This window comes from Notamacropus eugenii, chromosome 5 (assembly GCF_028372415.1).
Source record: "Notamacropus eugenii isolate mMacEug1 chromosome 5, mMacEug1.pri_v2, whole genome shotgun sequence".
NCBI lineage: Eukaryota > Metazoa > Chordata > Mammalia > Diprotodontia > Macropodidae > Notamacropus > Notamacropus eugenii.
Window position 1 is genome coordinate 438,699,040 of NC_092876.1, and position 22,003 is coordinate 438,721,042.

The window sequence follows — 22,003 nt, forward strand, 5'->3', positions numbered from 1 at the left end:
AGGTCAGTAGTATACTGGGAACCCAGGTGCACATTTTGTCTCTTGCTTTTCTGTCTTCTTAGAAAAGATGTGCTTCATAGGATTGTAGGTTTAGAGTTCGAAGGGACCTCAGGAACCATCTATTTCATTTTACACATTAATAAAGTGAGTCTAGAAGTGATTTAGCCAATGTTACATTAGTAGTAAGAGACAGAGCCTATATTCAAACCCAGATCCTCTGACTCCACATTCAGTGTTCTTTCTGAGGCATCATGCTTCTGGCTATTCAGCTGCCTTCTCCACTTTAATCTACCTTTGTAGTGGCTGTTATTATGGACCTCTGATTTCACAGATGTGGGGACAATATTCGATGTTGAATCCCCTCCACTGATGCAGTTGGACCACTGGTTTTAGTTGCCTAGGATATTGAGATATTAAGTGATTTATCCAGGATCACATAGCTAACATGTATCAGAGATAGACCATGAACCCAGGAGCAACTCTATCTAATATGGTCTTAACTTTAATATTAATTACCATATTAATTAGCCATAACCATCTATCTTATTACATTTTTTGAAAAATGATATGGAATGATATGAACAATCTAATTTTGTTGCTGTTCAGTCATTCAGTAGTATCCAACTCCAGTTGTGACCCCAAAGACACTCCAGTTCTTTTTCTCTTCCATTGTCTCTCAAAGTCTATCCAAGTCCATATTTGTTGTTTACATGATACTATCTTTCCATCTCATCCTCTGTCCCCTTTTCTTTTTTGCCTTCAATCTTTCCCATCAGGGTATTTTCCAATGAGTCCTGTTTTCATTCTCCAGCTTCAGTATTTGACCTTCTAACGAATAACCTGAATTATTTTCTTTAAGTATTGACGGATGTGATCTCCTTGCTCTCCAAGGGACTTTCAAAAGTCTTCTCCAGATCCACAATTCAAAAGCATCAATTCTGCAGTGATCAGCTTTCCTTATAGACTATCTTTCATAGCTACATATTGCGGCTGAAAAAAAAGTTAGCTTTGATGATATGAACCTTTGCTGACAAGGTGATATCTCCATGTTTTAGTGTGCTGTCCATATTATCCATAATTTTGCTTCCAAGGAGCAAGTATCTTTTAATATTATGGCTGCAGTTGTCATCTGCAATGATCTTTGGACACAAGAAATGTAGAAATCTGACACTACTTCCATTTCTCCCGTTATTTGCCAGGAAGTAATGGAACCAATTGCTAAGATCTTAGTTGTGCTTTTTAATGTTAAACTTTAAGCCAACTTCTTTCATTCTCATCAAGGGACTCTGTAATTCCTCTTCACTTTCTGCTGTCATCTGAATGTCATAATATCATCTGCATGTCAGAAAATGTTGATATTTCTCCCAAAGCCTTAGTTCCAGCTTTTGACTCTTCCACCTTGGCATTTCACATGATATACTCTCCATATAAGTTAAATAAATCAGATAACAATATACAAATTTGTTTTGGTCCCTTTCTAATCTTAATCCAATCAGCTGTTCCATGTTTACTTCTAACTGTTTTCTTGGGCTGCATACAGATTCTTCAGGAGACAAGTATTATTAGTCTGAAAAAAGGATGCATATAAAAGAGCTATACCTGTTGTTTGTTCATAATAAACATAATCTGCTCATGTATATACTAATTAGAAGCCTAAAGATTTGAATTTTCTTCTTCCCAACTGTGTTTTTTCTCTCTACTTTTTATTTCAATGTGTGTTATTGCTTAATTGTAATAGAGTCACACTGAAAGATTGATGTATTCAGGTTCAAGATGAAGCTTACCAAGTGTCTTATTACTGTTTGAAGAAATATATAAGTGTGCTAGACCTTGAGCCAGGAAGACCCTCAAATTGAATATTACATAAAAGGAAAATATGTTTTAAATTAAATACTTTAACTTCTAAAGGTAACAGTCTGCAACATAATCAACAAATGTTCAAACAACTTTTGCTTGAGGACCTTTAGTGATCAGTGAACCTTTGGCTCCCATTCCACTTTGAGCTAGCTCCAAATGTTAGGAATTTTTTTCATACATCAACAGCTAGGTGGCACAATGGATAGAGCACTGGCCCTGGAGTCAAAATAATCTGAGTTCAAAGATGGCCCTAGGCACTTGACATTTACTAACTATGTAACCCTGCAAGTCACTTAACCCTGCCTTGCCCCAACTCCCTCCTCCAAAGAAATGCTTTTAACAATAGATAAGTATTCAAAGGATTTTTGATTTTATCATTGTGGGGAACACAGCGCAAGAACTCCCTATCTGCACTGACATGGTTTAAAGATTGTTTATAAGAATGTTCTAAGGCGTTATTCCTTTGAGTTACACAGAGGATAAGTGACTTGCCCAGGGTCACACAAATATTAAGTGTTGAAGGTAAGATTTGAATCAAAATCTTGCTGATTCAAACTACTACTCTCCACACTAGAATGTATCACCTGTACTTCATAATGCAGCTTAAAATTTTGCCAGACATCCAAAATCAAAATCACTAGTCTATACTTGGCAAGACCTATTTTCTTTCCTTTTTTTTTAAATACAAAATTGTGACATTTACTTTTCTGTCATCCTAAAGTATCTATTCCATTTTTACACAGTCCTTTAAAGATTAATGTCATTGTTGTGATGCTCTTATCTGTCAGTGCTTTCATTACTTTTAAGAATTCATCTGGTCCTGGTGACTTGAACTGATCAGGAGAAATTAGGTACTCTTTTCAATCTTCCTACTTACCATAGGTATCATTTGCCTAGTTTTTTAATGTTAATTTGAGCACAAAGATTACACATTGATTTCAACACATAGAAATATACATATGTATATAGGCACATGTGTATCTATATTCATATGCATGTATATAAGCATGTGCATATACATATATGAATATATATGTATATATTATTTTGGATATAAATTGCTAATTGACATTGAGTTGGGACCAGAATTGATGGAAAAGAGAATCTATTACATTATCTTTAAGAAATTGTTCAATCTTTTAATGATGTCAACTTCCTACTGGAAACAAAGGGTCATCTTTTTTGAACCTTTGTTTTTAATTGAGTGTGTATTATTCTCTCCTTAAGCCAAATCCCATGGGAGTAAGGCTCTATTATTTCTTTTCATTTCTCCCTCTTCCCCTCCACTGTAAAAGCTCTTTCTTCCCTCTTTTATGGGAGATGATTCGCTACATTCTACCTCTTCGTTTCTCTTACTCCTACCATTCAACAGTAAATTTTACTCTTTAGATATTCTTCCTTCATATTCATCTCACTCTGTGCCCTCTGCCTATGTATACCTATATATATATACCTACCTATATATATATAGATATAGATATAGATATACATACATATATACACACACATATATATAGATATACATACATATATACACACACACACACACACACATATACACAAATACATGCACATATAATACATGCACATATACCCATGTATGTATACATACCTACACATATATAATATACACATACATACATACCCATACTCATATATATATATGTGTGTATACATATATATATGTCTGTCTGTCTGTATGTATACATATATTCCCTCTAACTACTCTAATACTGAAAAAATGTCTCATGGGTTACAAATAACATCTTTCCATGTAGGAATATAAACAGTTCAGCTATAATGAGTTCCTTAAGGTTTCTCTTTCCTGTTTACCTTTTCATGTTTCTCTTGATTCTTGTATTTGAAAGTCAGATTTTCTATTCAGATCTTGTCTTTTCAACAAGAATGCTTGGAAGTCTTCTGTTTCATTGAAATTCCATTTTTTTCCCTGGATATATTATACTCAGTTTTGCTGGCTAGGTGATTCTTGGCTTTGATTCTATCTCCTTCAACTTCTGGAATATCATATCCGAAGACCTTTGATCCTTCAGTGTAGAAGCTGCTGCAGGATTCTGTGTTATCCTGATTGTATTTCCACAATACTTGAATTGTTTCTTTCTGTCTACTTGCAATATTTTCTCTACATGGGAACTCTGGAATTTGGCTACAATATTCCTTGGAATTTTCTTTTTAGGATCTCTTTCAGGAGATGATATGTGAAATTTTTCCATTTCTATTTTACCTTCTGGTTCTAGAATATCAGGGCAGTTTTCCTTGACCATTTATTGGAAGATGATGTCTAGGCTCTTTTTTTAATCATGGTGTTCGGGTAGCCCAATAATTTTTAAATTATCTCTCCTGGATCTATTTTCCAGGTCAGTTTTGTCCAATGAGATATTTCACATTGTCTTCTAATTTTTTATTCTTTTAACTTTGTTTTGTAATTTCTTGGTTTCTCATAAAATCATTAACTTCTATCTGTTCCATTCTAATTTTTAAAGAACTATTTTCCTCAGTGAGTATTTGAACCTCCTTCTCCATTTGGCCTGTTCTGCTTTTTAAAGCATTCTTCTCCTCATTAGGTTTTTGGATCTGTTTTGCCATTTGGGTTAATCTATGTCTAAGGGTGTTATTTTCTTCAGCATATTTTTTTGGGTCTCCTTTTGCAATCTATTGACTCACTTTTCATGATTTTCTTGCATTGCTCTAATTTATCTTCCCAATTTTTCTTCCACCTCTCTTACTTGATTTTCAAAATCCCTTTTGAGTCCTTCCATGACCTAAGACCATTGCATATTTATTTTGGAGGTTTTGGATGTAGAAGCCTTGACTTTTATGTCTTCCTTGGGTGGAATGCTTTGTTCTTCCTCATCTGAAAGAATGGAAAAAAAACACCTGTTCACCTAGTAGTAGTCTTCTGTAGTCTTATTTCTTCCCTTTTTGGAGGCATTTTTCCCAGCCAGTTACTTGACTTTTGAGTCCTTTGTCAAGTGAAGGTTTATTATAGGGGCCTGTAATTTCTCAGTTCCTCTAAGGTGGCACAATCAAGGGAGAGGAATTATTCATCTCCTGGCCTGTGCTTTGGTCTGTGAGCAATCACAAGCTTTTCTGCCCAGGATTGGCGAGTAGGATTCCCTCTCCACAGCACCAGGCCCACTGTGCTACAGTTCTTTCTCACTCCAGGGCCACCACTCAGAATTGAAACCCAGATCGACGCTTGATTCCTCCAATATTTTTAGGTTGAGGGCTCTGAAAGTGGACATCACTGCTGCAGTGGCTCTTGTCATCTTAGGTTGGGGCTGGGGCCAGATTGGGCTCCCTTCTCACCCAGGTGAAAGAGCTTTCTTACTTACCTTTGAAGCTGTCTTTGTCATTTATGGGTTGAGAAATCTGGGAATTGCAGTTATGCTTGTGACTTCATGACCTGAAGCCTGTTCCACTCTGTGCTCCACTCTGAGCCCTCTGTGATAGATCTTTCCTGTCTGCCTTCCAGGTTGTCTTGGGCTGGAAATCTCTTTCACTCTGTAATTTTGTGGCTTCTGCTGCTCTAGAATTTGTTTGGAGTTATTTTATGGGCTATAGAGGTAGAGCTAGAGCAGGTCCATCCTTCTACTCTGCCATCATGAATCCGCCCCCCCACCCCAGCATAAATATTCCTTGATAACAGATTGCATAGTGGGGTACAGGAAAAAGCTGGAATCAAGGATGACACAAGTTTCCTCAGAAGAAAAAACAAACTTTGAAGGAGGTATAGATTTAGGAGTGAAAATAATGAATTCTCTTTAGACCTTTAGAATCTGAAATGTATCTTGATATCCAAGAAGAAACATTCAGCAGGAAGTTGATTATGTATGAATGGAGCTCAGGAGAGAGATTAGGGGTAGATATATTCATTCGAGAGTCATTTGTGTAGAAGTGAACACATGGGAATGGATGAGATTAGCAATGAAGAAAGAACACATAGAAAGAGAGAAAAGAGCACAGAATGGATCCCTTAGGGTTAGTCATAAAAGGCACAAAAGGAATCCAAGAAGGAGTACTCAAGGAAGCAGGACAGAATCAGCAGAGAACAGTGGCAGGTATGTGTATATAGGGGTGGCATGGAAGGGGAGGATGGGAGGGAGGGCTCCCATTTTGAAGAGCTCAAGTTGCATGAGAACCAAGAAAAGGTCATGAGATTTAGCTGTTAAGAAATTCTTGATAATAATGGAGGATTTAGTGTCATTTAAATGATGAAGTCAAAAGCACCATTATAAGAGGCTGAGGAATTAAAGGATAATGAGTAAGTGGAGGCAGTGAGTACAGAAGATTATTTTTAGAGAGGAGAAGATTCGGAATACCTTCTGTGGAGAGTGGGATAGCAAGTAAAGCAGAAAGAGTTTTCCTGTGAAGTTGCAAGGGGCAGGTTGAGCATAGAAAACATGAATTTGTAATGGATCCACTTGGTTTAATGTTTTAAATTTCTTTAATATCAGTTTTAAAGTATTGCCATACTGATGGTTGACTGGAGTTAGCCTGGGGAACCCATTCTCAAAATATGAGATCCCAGTAAAGGTAGCTGAGATTGGAGAGGACTCTATGTGTAAGTACACACTTAACTCATGAGCAACTCAGATATTCACTTTTACCAGACAGAGCTTAAAAGAATTTAAAAAAGCTTAAAAGACATTTAATCAAGTATCTTGGCAAATAAAGTGACAAGAGCCTTCCTCAATATGTATCTGTTTCCACAATACTGCTGTGAAGAGAACACACATGCAGAGAACATATAAGACTAGGGGCCATGTGTGGTAAGCACACATGTAGTCTGCTATGATCTATCTCTAGCACCTGGCACAGTGCTTGGAACATAGCTGTTTATTTAGTAATGTGGTGTATGAAGGAGTATTTGCTAGGAAGCTGGGTATCCAAGCAGATATATTGAAAAATAACTGGAGCAATGCACATCTTTATACTACGTGGCAGCTGATATCCTCAGGCAATGCCATCATCCACTTCTCTTCTGGCATCTTTGTGATCAGTTAGACACAACATTTTTGCTTTGCACATCAACTGTGCTAGTCATCTCATTTCTCTTAGTATCATATTTTTTCTATTGTATTTCTCTGCTGGTTTTTGCCAGTTTCTTGTACATATCTCTTGTTGTGTTTGTCCTTCATTGCAGAAGAAGACCATGCCATCAGAGAAATGATGACGACTTGCACTTGACTTGGTTTTGTGATGGCATGGTCTTCTTTGGCAATGAAGGATGAACACAAAAATCAGTGAGTAGATGCAGCTTAATCCTGAATGGGGTCCCAGCTAGCTGGGTAACTCAGCTCCTTCTCTTCTATCTCTCTCCCCTTCTCCTTCCTTCCCCTCTCCAAAGAAAGCCAAATTTGGATGGCCAGAATTAACCAATTAACTTTGTTTTACTGACTAGATGCATTTATTTTTCCTTCCCTTCCCTTCCCTTCCCTTCCCAAAACCTTAAACTTACTGCACTCTGAAGCTCATACATTGGACAACACTAGGCACCTGCCTAAGGGTTCTCTTCTTGACCCTCATGGCTTCACAGTGATTATCAATACTAACTGTTGCTGTTTCCCTCCCAGCTTGATATCTTCATTTTCTTTGCCTCATTAAAGGGGCCATGCCCTGGCTACTTGTTAAACAAGCTTATTCAATGAATGGGCGTTGCCTCACCCTAAGTGAGTACCTGAATAGACCTTGGTCTAAAGGGGCCAAAATCTCCCAGTCCATCCTGGGTCATCTCCAGTCATCCTGCTGAATATCTGGTCACTGGATTCAGATCGCTCGGGAGAGGAAGTGAGGCTGGTGACCTGTACAGCCCTCCCTCACTCAAAACAAAGTCAAGTGCAAGTCATGTCATCATTTCTCTGATGGCGTGGTCTTCTTTGGCAATGAAGGACATACGCAACAATCAGTGAGTAAGTGTAGCTGACTGAATGGGGTCCCAGCTAGCTGGGTAACTCAGCTCCTTCTCTCTTGTCTCTCTGCCCTTCTCCTTTCTTCTCCTCTCCAAAGGAAGGTAAATTACTGACTAAAGAGATCTCTAGGCTTATTTTCACTCCTGTCTCACTGCATCAAACACTGTTCTGGGCATACAAAGAACTGCCCCAAGGCAAAGATTAAGTTGATTACTTAACCATATATCTGGTGCTGAATATGATCAGTGGTTCATTGCCCCAGACCACTAGTTGACTAAAGGTTAGACATTTTTTTTTTTTGCTCACTCTATTTAACCTTTTATGGGGCCCCTGTTGCCTCACAAACACCAGTTTAGGTGTTTCTGCCCTACATAGAGGCTAGAATTGTAAAAATTGCTTTGTTCCAAAGATTCTCTCTGGATTTGTGTACATGTAAAACACACAAGGACAAAGCTAAACAAAGAAGGCAAGTTTATCATCCTCCATACTCATGGCCCATTTTCCTGCCTTTACAAGTTGCTCTCAGTAGAATTTTTAAAAAATATTGACTTGTACAATATTCTGGCCAAATAACTTCTACATACCTAAATTTTGTTTGTTTCATTTGAAACAAGATATTTGCCTTCCTAATGGTGTTAGGATAATGAATAGTCATTGCTCTGAACAGGACAGTGCTTTCTAAAAGCATAAAGGACCAGGAGTCCAGGTAGATATACACTATATGCACATGTAGACAAATCCAAGGAGATTGGCAAAGCAGATAGGAGAAGGCAGCCATCATATGTCCACTTAAGGAAATAGAATTCAAATTCAGAAAGCTTACAAAGTCTATAGGGGTGGCACAATGAAACAAGGTCTCAACCTGGGACAGAGACTATTTGCTTTGGTCTGTTTCAAAAAGAGTAAACTCCCACAGTCTAGCCCAAGGATGGAGAACCTGTGGCCTTGAGGCCACATGTGACCCTCTAGTCCTCAAGTGCAGCCCTTTGGCTGAATCACAGAACAAATTTGGATTCAATCAAAGGGCTGCATTTGAGGACCTTGAGGGCCGCATGTGGCCTTGAGGTCACAGGTTCCCCACACCTGAACTGTAACCCATCCAATGATACAGCTATTCAATATGACCACTCATTTTTTTCTATAAAGATAATAGGGGGTGGAATACAAGTGACAGGTACCATGGAGAGAGCAGAGTTACCAAGTTTAAGTGAGGTACTTTGCTGGGATTCAGTCTAATTTTAGAAGAGTAATTCTTATTTTTCTCTACTTGTTATGAAACTCAGGTTTGGGAATTAACTATTTAAAAAAATCAACTCATAGCAATTTAGAGACATGGTAATGACTTGCACTCTAACTTTTCTACATATTCTCCATTACTAAACAGGAAAAATAAGTTTTTTAATCTATTACAAATGTCATTGTCATTGGTCAAAAACAAAACAAAACAAAGACTAATTAATTGTAAACATATAGATGTAAGGAAACATGTATTAGTATTAGGAAATGAATACTGCCAATCTTTTTACTCCTTTAAATTGGATTTATTAAACTGATCAAAGTACTGAAAAAGCATTATGAACTTGGCATTCAGGATTTATTTACTTTTCACCTGTCTTTTACTGGGGTCATGTCTTAAAGCTGAAAGGAAATAAAAGATATGTTAATAAGGGTAAAACATGCTGATTTTGAATAAGAATATTAAGATGTGATGATGATAGAAAAATAAACTGCAGAATCTTAATTTAAAAATGTTTATTCTATTGCTTTTAAATGAAATAGAAAGTAGTTTAGAGAAGAATCAATCTCTTTCCCACTTTCAATAAAAATAGGATTGTTTTTTATTTTGGGAGAAAGCGAAGTACATTCAGTGGTCTTGTTAAAGTCTGTCTGAGATGGTTTGTTATACATTACCTCTGAAGTAAAATTTGACAAGTAATTGACAGAAATATGTAAATGATATAAAGGTTCTTCACAAAAGCCAAGGTTTATTTGATAATCTTAATAGCTGCCCCAGTGCAATTAACCACTGCCTTAATTGGCATTCTATAAATTCAGCACTCTGTCTGGTTTGGTAATGGTAATGATTACCTGTCACAGACTTAGCTTTGATGCCTCATTAACTAACCACTCTTCTTTATTACTGTAACAATTATTTCTGATTTCCCCCCCAAATCTCCAGTCAAGGAGTTTTCTGGAATGTTGTGTGTTATCTTAAAAATGGAAAGAGAATAAGAGAAATGGAATAAGGAAATAAGAATAAGAAAATTGTTTCATGGTTTCTTATAGTTTAGTTGTTCTAGGAATAGTGCCTGTATTAAATAATGAATGTAAATGATGAAAGGGAAAATAAAGCTGGAGTAAAATGTATAGAAAAAATAAACTAGTCTTTATGAAAACTTTTCCTGGTTTCAAGGGCAACACTGAGCAGCAATCAATAAATATTTTTCAAGAAAAAAATCCCCAAGCTATTTTTATAGAAAATTTCTATCTATTAGAGAACAACTTCTATGAGAACAAATCTGTTTATAAACACATAGAATATTTCATGAGATTATGTTATCTAATATAATGCAGTATAATGCATATAATAGTGTATATGTTATATTTCTGTCAAAAACAAAGATAAGTTGATCACATATTTGTAGATTTTACTAAAATTCAATGGAAATAAACAGTTCCATTAAAATTGTATTCTTTTTTTTCCATAGTGGTGATATGTCCATGAAATGAAAAAATGCAATAAATCGTATCTTATTGTTCTAAATAGGATAAGAATTTGCTTAATATAAAAAAAAAAGACCATGAATGCATATTGCATTCATGGTACAGTTATCTACCAATTGAGTTTTCTATCTGAGAAAATAAAATCTCAGATTTATGAAGTGCTTCTAACATATCTAGTCTAACTCCCACTTGGAAGGAATCTCTTCTACAATATTCCTAAAATGTCAACTAGCTTTTACTCCCCATTTTCTACTCTTTAAAATATTTTATTTGTTTTTCTCACTCAATAGCATTTTCTTTTTTCCAATTCCATGCAAAGATAGTTTTCAGCATTCACTTTTATAAGATTTTGAATTCCAAATTTTATTCTCCCTCCCTCCTGACCCTCCCTATTCCCCAAGACAGCATGCATTCTGATATAGGCTATATATGTACTATTATATTAAACATATTTCAATACTAGTCAAGTTGTAAAAACAGAATCAAAACAAAAGAGGAAAACCATGAGAAATAAAAAAAACCACAAAAACAACAGAAAAAGAGAAAATAGTATATTTCAATCTGTGTGCAGACTCCCATTAGTTCTTTCTCTGGGATTGGATAGCATTTTCCATCATGAGTCTTCTGGAAGTGTATTAGATCATTGTATCACTGAGAAGAGCTATGTCTATCACAGCTGATCATCTGATCATTACACATTGTTGATCTTAAAAAGTCAACCAACTTTTGCTTAGACTCCTTATGACGGAAAATTCATTAACTTGAAATGAGCCGATCTCTTTTTATTTTGCTCTGCTACAATTTTTGCTTTGAATCTAATTAAGGCTCTTTGAATCTTCCATTCAACAGTACTAGTGCAATCAAACAGAACAAGTCTAATTTTATCTTTCACATGATAACTTTTGACACACTTGAAGACTGCTATTTTGCTCTTCCTGCCATGCCACATTTTCTTCATATTAAATGTCCTCAGTTACTCTAAGTGATCTTTACATGGTATGTAATCCTCTCACAAGTAAGACTGCCTTCCTCTGGCTGTTATTCAGCTTATTAATGTCTTCTTAAAATGTAGTATTCAGAACTGAAAATGACACATCATATACTTCTAACTCTATCCAAGCCCTCCCTGGTGTCAGCATTCCCACAGTGTTCTGGTGTCTGTGTCTCTCCCTTCCTAAAGTCCTGTGTCCTTTTGCACTGAGACCTGAGGTTCTTCTCCCTTCCACCTCAACTCATTTGGTTTTAGCTCTTTTCCTGATTATCTGAATTGCTAACTATGATTCTATTAAGGGCATTTATGAATAATCCTGGAAGGTGGACTACAGATGAAAAATGGAAAAGATTTGCAAAGATTTTTATTCCAAATATTTTTACTGTTGTAGAAATACACCCCTCTTGTACTTAATTATTACAGTCTTAAATAGGATTATGGAAGAAATGGAAAGGATAGTGAAGAAAATAAAGACAAGAAAAGCATCTGCCCCTGACCAAATATACTTAAAGAAAGTTTATGCTGGAGGTGACATGGTTTTAAGACACTCAGTCATTAATTTGCAAGACATTTAAAGGAGGAGATACCGAATATCCAGATTTTTAACATCACTAAAAAAAAAGAGAACTAGAACAGCAATAGCTACAAACTCATATAGTTACTATCTTATCGATATGAAAATGTTATAATGATAATCTCATATGTCAAGGGGATTCTTGATTAGTCTATTAAGTGGGAAAGGCAGGCTTTCACAAACAATATTCTCACAGCGGACCACATCTTTGTCACCACTCAATTGATTTAAAACTGTATAGACAACATCTTTTAATACTGCATTAGATTCCATGTTTAATGTTTATTCACTTAAAGGACAAAAACATGCAATACATTATCAAAAATATATATTCTTTGCACTTGTTATTCATTCATTTGATAACAAATATATGGTCAACTGTGGAATGTTTATGAAATCTGGCCCTATATTTGTTTTTTGAATTTGATATAGTGGTACTATATTTTAAAGAAAAAATCATTGTTTCAATAAAGCAAAAGTGGTGTTTCATCGATACCTCAAAAATTTTTAAGATTCCTTATAAGACACATTGCCACAAAACTTTCTGATCATTGTTATTATAAAATGCATAGAACAGGGGCAGTATACTCACCTAAATTATTCACAGCTGTCATAGAAAAGATCCAGGGTAGAATCAAATTTTAAAAATTATTTCCCATAGATACTGAAATCCTCCTAAGATCCCTGTTTATGGATGAAATGTTTTTATTGCATCAAATCTTGCAACATTGACAACACTAAATGAGATCTATAAACTGCAAAAAGGAGTTTTGCCTAACTATATACACAGGAAAAAAAAATGGATAAGGAATGCCCTTTGAATAAAACTCATCCAGCAGTATAGGCATAGATGCATATATAGATATTTACATGTGTGCGCACACATACAGCAATACATACAAACACACACATATCACATATGTACATATATGAACACATGTTATGCACACATGCACACGTGTACATGTGTATGCACATACCTCTATGTGTACTTTATATACATAGAAGTATATGCATATGTATATTTGAAATTTACATATCTCAAAGGATTGTTGTGAGGATCAGATCAGAGCATTTATACAGTGCCACAAAAGTGTTTAGTTGCTTAAGACTGCAAAAAAAAATTAGCAACATGGTATAGAAATTACTTTGCAATTGTAAAGTGCTATATACATTGTAGCTATTCTTATTATTACCTTAATATCCCCTGAAACTTTTTGCTTCCCTAGTTCTTCAGCCTTCTCAGTTCCCATTATCTCCAACTTCTTTCTAGCTCCACAGAGATGGTCGAAATCTTCACTCTTTACTAACATTAGCTAAAACTATGCTAGTTTCATTATCCTCTTATCCTTCCACCACACTCATTATAAAACTTATTTCATCCACTTTTTGGTTCAGCCTCCAATTCCTCTGTAACTTTCTCTGTTCCCCATATCCATCTGCACTTGCTTTCTTCCCTTCATATTACTGGCTTTATGGTTGACTCTGTGTGTGTGTGTACGTTCGTCCTTCGTGGCCAAAGGAGACCATGCCATCAGAGAAATGATGACATGACTTGCACTTGACTTTGTTTTTTTGAGTGAGGGAGGGCTGTGCAGGTCACCAGCCTCACTTCTCCTCCAGAGCCATCTGCATTCAGTGACCAGATATTCATCAGGATGACTGGAGATGACCCAGGATGAAGCAATTGGGGTTAAGTGACTTGCCCAAGGTCACAAAGCTAGTGAGTGTCAAGCGTCTGAGGTGAGATTTGAACTCAGGTCCTCTGAGTTCTACTACTGCACTGGTGCTTTATCCACTGTACCACCTAACTGCCCTATGGTTGACTAGTTCAATGATGAACTGTCCTTGACTCCTCAGTTTTTTACCCTTTATCACCTTTTGCATCTTGACAAATCTCAACCCTAGGTTATCTCTACATGAATTCTCCTTTCTTGTCCATGTGATGCAGAATGTTGTTACATAAAGTTAAGTTCTGTAATCTCAATTAGCCCTTCATTATTTTGTGATATTCTTTTATTTTATGAGTTACTTCCTTTCATACTTTCCATGACTATGGTTCTGAACATCATCTCATTTTTTCCCTCTTACTTCCTTTAACCATTCTTTTTCATGTCCCTTTCTTTAGAAAATCTGATCTCTTGCTTTGTTGAGAAATTGATGCAATCTGAGGAGTGTTATATCTTTAACTTTTTTTCAAACCTCTAAATCCTTTTTTATCTTGCCCTGCTCTTTTTGTCTCCTTTTCTCCAATCTTTGGAAGGAGATGATCCTTCCTGCCAAAGTCAATTCTTCTACTTTTGCCCTTCATACAGGAATGTTCTGGTAACTGTTTAACAATGAACTCTCCCCCCAAAAAGCATGTGGAATAGTTTTAAGTTTAATCTGTATTATTAGCATTTTTCTCCAACACTTTTTTTGTCCAGATAGTCAACAAAACAATAGATCAAGTTCCACTTTGTAGCATTTGCCAGATTCCAAGGTGTAAATGTTCTTGCTGAAAATTTAACAGTCAGCTTTTAAGTCAATGTGAGCTGTCTCCAGAATACCACTGTCTTCATTCCACCCCTTGCTCTTTCCTCCTGGAGTTTGTGCTATCAATTTTTCTTTCTCATTTCCAGTCTCTCTTAGGTCTATCTACTGGGTTGTTTTCTACTATCTACAAACATGCCCAGGTATCCCTTATTTCAAAACAAAACAAAAGACTTCACTTGATCCTGCCAGATCTTCAACTCATCAAGCTTTCACATTCAAACTTCTAGGAAAAAAAGTCTGGATTTGTTGCTTGCTCATCACCCACTCACTTATTAGCACCATGCAACCTAGTTTCTGATCCCATAATTCAAATGGAACTCCCCTTCTCAAGATAATTAGTAATCTTCCAATGGACGAACTTGTTGACTTTTAGTCAGATCTCACCTTACTTGGCCTAGAGTTTTTGATATTTTCAGCTACTTTTCCAGATTCTCTCTTCTATCTTGGCTCCTGATATTAGAGAATTTTTAGACAAAGCTCTGGGCCTAGAGTCAGGGAGACCTGAGTTCAAATCACACCTGATACTTGATAGCTGTATGACCCTGGGCAAGTCATATAACCTCTGTTTGTCTCAGTTTCCTCATACATAAAATGAGGTCAATAACAACAGCTACCTCTCAGGGATTTGTGAGGTGCAAATGAAATATCTGTGAAGTACTTAGCACAGTGCTTGGTATACAATAGATACCACATAAATGTTAGCTATTATTATTATTATTAAAACAAGAATAGTTTAGAGACTGCTCTCATTTCTATATATACCTCAGATCTTTATTATAGAATATTATGATAGGGTTTCCTTTCCTATGATTGAAATATGATTTCCTATGATTCCTCTCATCTCTAATAGGTTTATAAATGTTTACTGAACTGAAGAAAATTAAAAATGACTGGTCTGAAGGAGTGGGATTAAATAGACACACCAATCTGGTGGAGACCTTTTAGCAATTTTCTGAAATTTGATACCAGAAACCAATAGTTTAAAAAGTCTTAGATAATATTATCTGTTGGAATTAACTGGAAAAGCAATTTCCATCCAAAACTCTTTAATACTTAGGGAATTTTTCAAGCTGGGATAGTTTTGGGTCTACAATCTTCTTATAATTTATAAGGTTTATGTTAAAAGGATGGATGACTACCATTAAGTCTAAGGAGTTCATTTAAACCTGAGTTAAGCTAGAAAAGAGAAATTATATTTATTTAGTTGGACAGTATAGTTATTTTTAAAAAGGACTTCTAGTGATTAGGTAACCCATTTTTCAATTTCTTTTAGGAAAAAAGTATTAAAATGTGGGACATTTAAAATTCCCTCTCTGTAACTATTTCATAGCATTTGTACTATTCTAAAAAACTTTCAATGGGGATTTAATCTCTTTTATTTTTACTTCCCATGAACTCTGGCTCCAGTTCCATACTATGGAGTATATTTAGCTGCCAAATTCTTTGCAGTTATATGAGACAAGATGGCAGCTTATGTAATTGTGTCTGATGATGGGGAAAAGAAAGAATTTTGAAAAGCAACATTGAAGCATTAATATATCAATATATATTATACATGTTAGCCCAGATGTGACATTTTAAAGTAATTATGAGAGATCTGGAATTCATAGTAGAAATTCCATTAATCCCAGAGTTTTCTAGTCAATATTCCAGTTGGATGTGAGAAAATGATTTGTTTTCTGGTAAAGCAAACCATTATCTAAAGCACCATCCTTTATCATGGTGCATTAAGATGTTCCTTAAGTAATATAGGGAGATATATGGGTGGCATTTACCTGCAGCCAATGCATGAGACAGCAACCCCCCAAGTTAAGAATAATTGGAGATACAACATGGCAATCTTGATTGGATTTATTAAGTCCCCTTACGGGTAGAATTGAGGAACTACTCTTGACTGAGCCCATGCTGGGGCTCTAAATCCTTGCATAAAGAAACTCCCAAATATAAAATTAGAGAAATTAGATGTAGCATTCCTTGGCATGGCATTTTAACAGAGTATAGTTAACACATTGGCAGGATTAATTGGAAGAAAGTTAGGGGTAAACACCATTAAAGAATCCCAAATATTCCCGTATTCATTAACAGAAAACCAAATCTGTAATTGATCTACCTTTCCTAGGTTTTGATAGACCTTTACCTCAAGAGCTTATCTCTGCTAGGTCTAAAAGCCAACTCATGAACTAACTTTCCCTTACATATATGCCTTAATATTTTGTGCCTTAAGTTTGAGCATGAAGTCAAGTGTCTACAGAGGTGGGGAGGGTACTCGGGTTTGGGAGATGTTTTCTAACTTCTGTCCTTGCTACAGGGGAATATTATTTAAAATATGCACACACATACCTAATTAAACCTATCTGGCTAATTGATAATTGATATATACAATACCAAATGAGGGTTCATGAACAATAGTTCTAGTCAGGCCAAGCCTTCAATATTTTCAACATTTGGAGTCTTGGGGGAGGTACTTCATGACTTGTCACTGGAAGTGCTTTTCTCTTTGAGGAGATCCTGTGAATATCAGTTCAAGGAGTTTCACGGTCAGGAGGTATACTGGAGTCAGTTTAAACCTGCTCATGAGACCCAATTACTAAATTTTCAGTGTATTTACATTTTGAAAATCATCAAAAGTTAAAAATCAGGTTTGATTTTGTCATTTCATTGATTTTCTAGACCGAAGAAACTATTGGTGAAAATTTTATTAATGCAGATTAAAATCAAAAGTGTGTCATGTGGATGGACACTTCCTCCCTCTTGGATCCAGTTGTTAAATCATGCACACAGACTTTTTATGTGTATGTGTATTGTTTGGGTGCTGCCTCTGGTTTGATTGTAACACAAAAAAGATGGAAATGTGTTGAGTAGTCCAAGACTTTATTGCCAGCATACCCCTGGTCACTGGAAATGGAAAAGTTCTTTCCTTACTGACCCCTTGAAGGACACCATATCTCAGCTGGCAGGACAATCCCCTTCAGGCCTGAGTCAGGTTGCAATTCATAATTGGTTACTCATAAGATTCAAGTACCATTGCTATGAGCTCCAGTGATCCCTGCTACCATTTCTGATTATTGAGGGAATTTCTTCTGCTTTTTAAAATCAGTATTTTTAAGAAAAAAGAGAAATTTTTCAACATTCACTTTTATAAGATTTTTAAATACCAGATTTTTCCTCTCCCACCCCTCACCCCTCCTAAGACAGAATACAATCTAATACAGACTATACATGTACAATCATATTAAACATTTCCACCTTAGTCATACTGTGAAAAAAGAATCAGAACAAAGGGGAAAAACCATAAGAAAGAAAAAAACAAAACCAAAAAAGGAGAAAATATTTATGCTTTCATCGGCATTCAGATTCCATAGTTCCTTTCTCTGGATGTGAATATCATTTTCCATCAGGAGTCTTTTGGAATTGTCTTGGATCATTTCATTGCTGAAAACAGTTAAGTCTAACAAATTCAGTCATTGTACAATGTGGCTGTTACTAACTTTTCAAGAATCACAAAGTCTCTTCCATTTCTGGAAACTCATTCATTTAAGATCAAGAAAGAAGAAGCACAAAAATCCCCAGGAAGCATGCACTCAGGGACCCATAGCAGTCAACTGGCTAGATTTTGCTTCTCTTTCCATTCAGTACCTCATAACAATTCTTTACTCACAACCCACAAAGGAAGAGACAAGCACAGAAGAGGCCCAGTGAAGGTTGTATTAATTTTCTTTTAGGTGAAGTTGATTCCTCACTGAGACCAATCCTCCATTCCCTAGCATTATATTAACTTGGATATTTGTTTTGACCATACATGGACAGATATACATTTTAATTCTAGATTTCAAATTCTCACTCTGCATCCTTCATCCACAAATGGTTGAGAAACATTTCTAAAAATAAGGACTTTTAATTAAAACTCAGTTCTCATACTGTTAGTGGGGGGAAAGAAGAAGAAAATTGCACCCAAATAACTGAAAATATTGAGGAAATAATACTCACATACACACTCATACATGTACATATAAACGTATATATGTACAAATAAATATTATAGATAAATATATAATATATATAATATATGTATAAGCATATATTCATACATATGTTTGTATCCAGTTCTTAATTTTAAATTAATATCCTTTAAACATTCAGTATTCAGCTTCACTTTTCTCTCAGTATTTTGCCCTTTACTTTGGTATTATAGTGTTTTTCAGCATTGTGATACAACAGGTTCTGGCTTTAAAGAAAGCTTTTCAGATTTTTAAAACAATCATCCATTTTTGAATGAGTTTCCCAGCTATTCTTCCTTATTTCATAAAGGGGTCACATACTTGTAACTTTGGGATAAGGATTATATGGGAACCAATTTTATCTAAAGGATAATGACAATCGCCATCAATGGCAAAAGCAAAGAATCTTACTTCCCCAAAATAAAATAACTTCAAATAATCACAGATGCCCTAAAATCACAAACGAAGTTTTGATCTGTAAAGGAAAAAGAACAACTAAGTTGCGAGAGGAAGGCTGAACCAAAGATTTATTCTTTCTTAGTTAAAGTATTCATTTCCTTTAAATAGGAACTTGTTACTGGTGACAGCTTAACATTGAATGTTGCATGACTTCCTTAATTGACTGGAGCCTTCATAATTAAAGAAGGACTGACTGTCACTGAAAGCTATTTTCTTTCCACTTCAGTTTTTCTAGTTCTTTCTCAAATATTTTTGAGCATCAGGGTAATTTGTATGGCTTGACCTTAGAAACAGAGGAATTGTGGATTTAAGGGGATGATCATGGAAGTTGGAAAGGCATATAGAAAGGAATTTGTTTTTCAACAGCCTCATAAAGAATCAGTGGGGTGTACTGTGTGGGGTGCAGACTTCTTGCAGCTCAAAACAAGTGAAGAGATGGATGAATTCATTTACCCTGACTTCACTAAGTGATGACAGTTAGGGATCCTTAGTTGAGAAGGGGTGAGCCAGGATATATTCAAAGTTTTGTGAAGTGCTCCCTCCCTTCTGCTCACTCCCCTTCCCCCATGAGTGTGTGTGTGTGCATGCGTGTGTGTGTGTGTGTGTGTGTGTGTGTGTGTGTGATGTGGTGGTGTTCAGGTGGTACTCTGGGTTTAACAACAACAACAACAAAAAATGGGAAAATATAGATGAGCCCAAAGCATATGGGCCCTGGTGAGGGGTGTCTTGTTGGTTTGCTCTTAACAAAGTAATTTTACTAAAAACAACAGGGACAACACAGGTTTCCAGACAATGAACAGCACGAGCTGCTAATGAACACAGTCAACACAGATCTCCCTCTCCTGGGCCCTAGTATCTTTGTACCTGGGTTACAGGGGTTTTGTTCTCTGGGTTTCTCTCACTTTTCACAAAATCTCAAAAGACCAAAATGTAAAGGGGAGGGAATACCCTCGGTGTTGTAGAAGAGTTGTTCTTATCTTATGTCTGTGAACATTTTTCATTTTTTAAATAATCATTTCAATATAATTGGTTTCCTTTGTCAGCCTAGGCAATTGATTTTATGATTCAAAACATTATACTGAGACAGCACCATAGATTTCACCAGGCTGCCAACAGGGCCCAAAATAGAAAAAAAAACCAAAAACGTTAAGAACCAGTGCTGTACCCCTGCTGTCATCCATCCAGACACTCTGCAGCGGTGTGATAGGTCTAATATAGCTGATATTCACATGCTCTTAAAGGCTTTCCAACTTGGGACATCACCTGTGCACTGCCTGCTTTATCTCTTTGTATTTTGTCTTAGAATATGTCTAAGATGTTCCCAAGAAGTTCTTATTTTAAATTACCTCAGAGATGAGTTTTAGCCCATTACTATGCATCTCAAATTTTTTTTGATCTCAAAAAGGATTATTTTTAAGTCTTTTCACGTTTAAACAAACAAATTAACATAATACTGATCATTACAGAGCCCTTACAAACACCTAAGACTGGAACATTGCGCTGTGAATGTAGGAGAAAAGGACACTTGTGGTGACATTGACTGTATTCTGCTAAAATTGTGGTCTAGAAATTATAACTTACACTTGTGCAAATTTTTCCAACTGATAAATGGTCAAGGGATATGAACAGGCAGTTTTCAGCTGAAGAAATTAAAGCTATCTATAGTCATATGAAAAACTGCTCTAAATCATTATCGATTAGAGAAAGGAAATCAAAACCACTCTGAGGTACCACATCACACCTATCAGATTGGCTAACATGAGAAAACATGAAAATTATAAATGCTGGAGATGCAGGAAAGTTGGAACACTAATGCCGTGCTGGGGTAGTTATGAACTGATTGAACCATTCTGGAGAACAATTTGGAATTATGCCCAAAGACCTATAAAACTGTGCATACCCTTTGACCAGCAATACCACTTCTAGGTCTGTATCCCAAAGAGATCATAAAAATGGGAAAAAGGACCCACATGTACATGTACATGTGGTAACAAAGAACTGGAAATTGAGGGGGTGTTCATCAACTGGGGAATGGCTGAAAAAATTGTGATATATGAATATTTTGCTATTTTGCTATAAGAAATGGTGAGTAGGCAGACTTCAGAAAAACATGCAAAATGTTGAATGAACTGATGCTGAGTGAAATGAGGAGAAGTAAGAGAACACTGTACACAGTGACACCCACATTGTGGGAGGACTGACTGATAGATTTATCTCTTATTAGCGATGTAAAGATCTAAGACAACTCCAAAGGACTCATAATGGAAAATGCTGTCCACATCCAGAAAAAGAACTATGAAGTCTGAATGCAGATTGAAGTATATTATTTTCTCTTTTTTTCTTTTTTTTGTTTGCTTCTTTCTCATGGTTTCTCCCATTGCTTCTAATTCTTTTTCACAGCATGACTAATGTGAAAAGAGATTCAATACGTACATATATATGTAACATACATATGTTACATATAATATGTTATATATTATATATGTTATAATATATATGTCATATATATATAGTGTGTGTGTGTGTGTGTGTGTGTGTGTGTGTGTGTGTGTAGAGACTGTATCTAATTACATACCATCTTGGGGTGGGGTGAGGGAGGAAATGGGGAGAAAATTTGAAACTGAAAATCTTAAGGGATTGAATGTTTGTACAGCCCAGGCAATATTCACAGTACCAAGAGTAACTAGGAATATACCAGTAGTTTGGAATTACAAAGTATAACAGACTTTCTAGAATTCAGAAGAAAAACATTTATTCAGACACCAGAAAGTCAAATCCCCAAACCAGAAAGCCAAATCCTTCATAGTAGCCAAGAAATTAATATGCATTATTATCACTGTAAGGGACAAAACCATTCCAAGTCTCCCTCCCACTACTGGGGCCTTCCCACAAACAAACACTCACAAGCTTAGCTGTGCCTGCTTGTGTATGTTGT

General features: G+C 36.0%; 1 protein-coding gene across 3 annotated transcripts in view; it reads left to right on the forward strand.

Moving 5' to 3' along the window:
• The window catches only part of CFAP47 (cilia and flagella associated protein 47), a 917,896-nt gene that overhangs the window by 476,169 nt on the left and 419,724 nt on the right, over positions 1 to 22,003 (forward strand). The window lies entirely within an intron of this gene.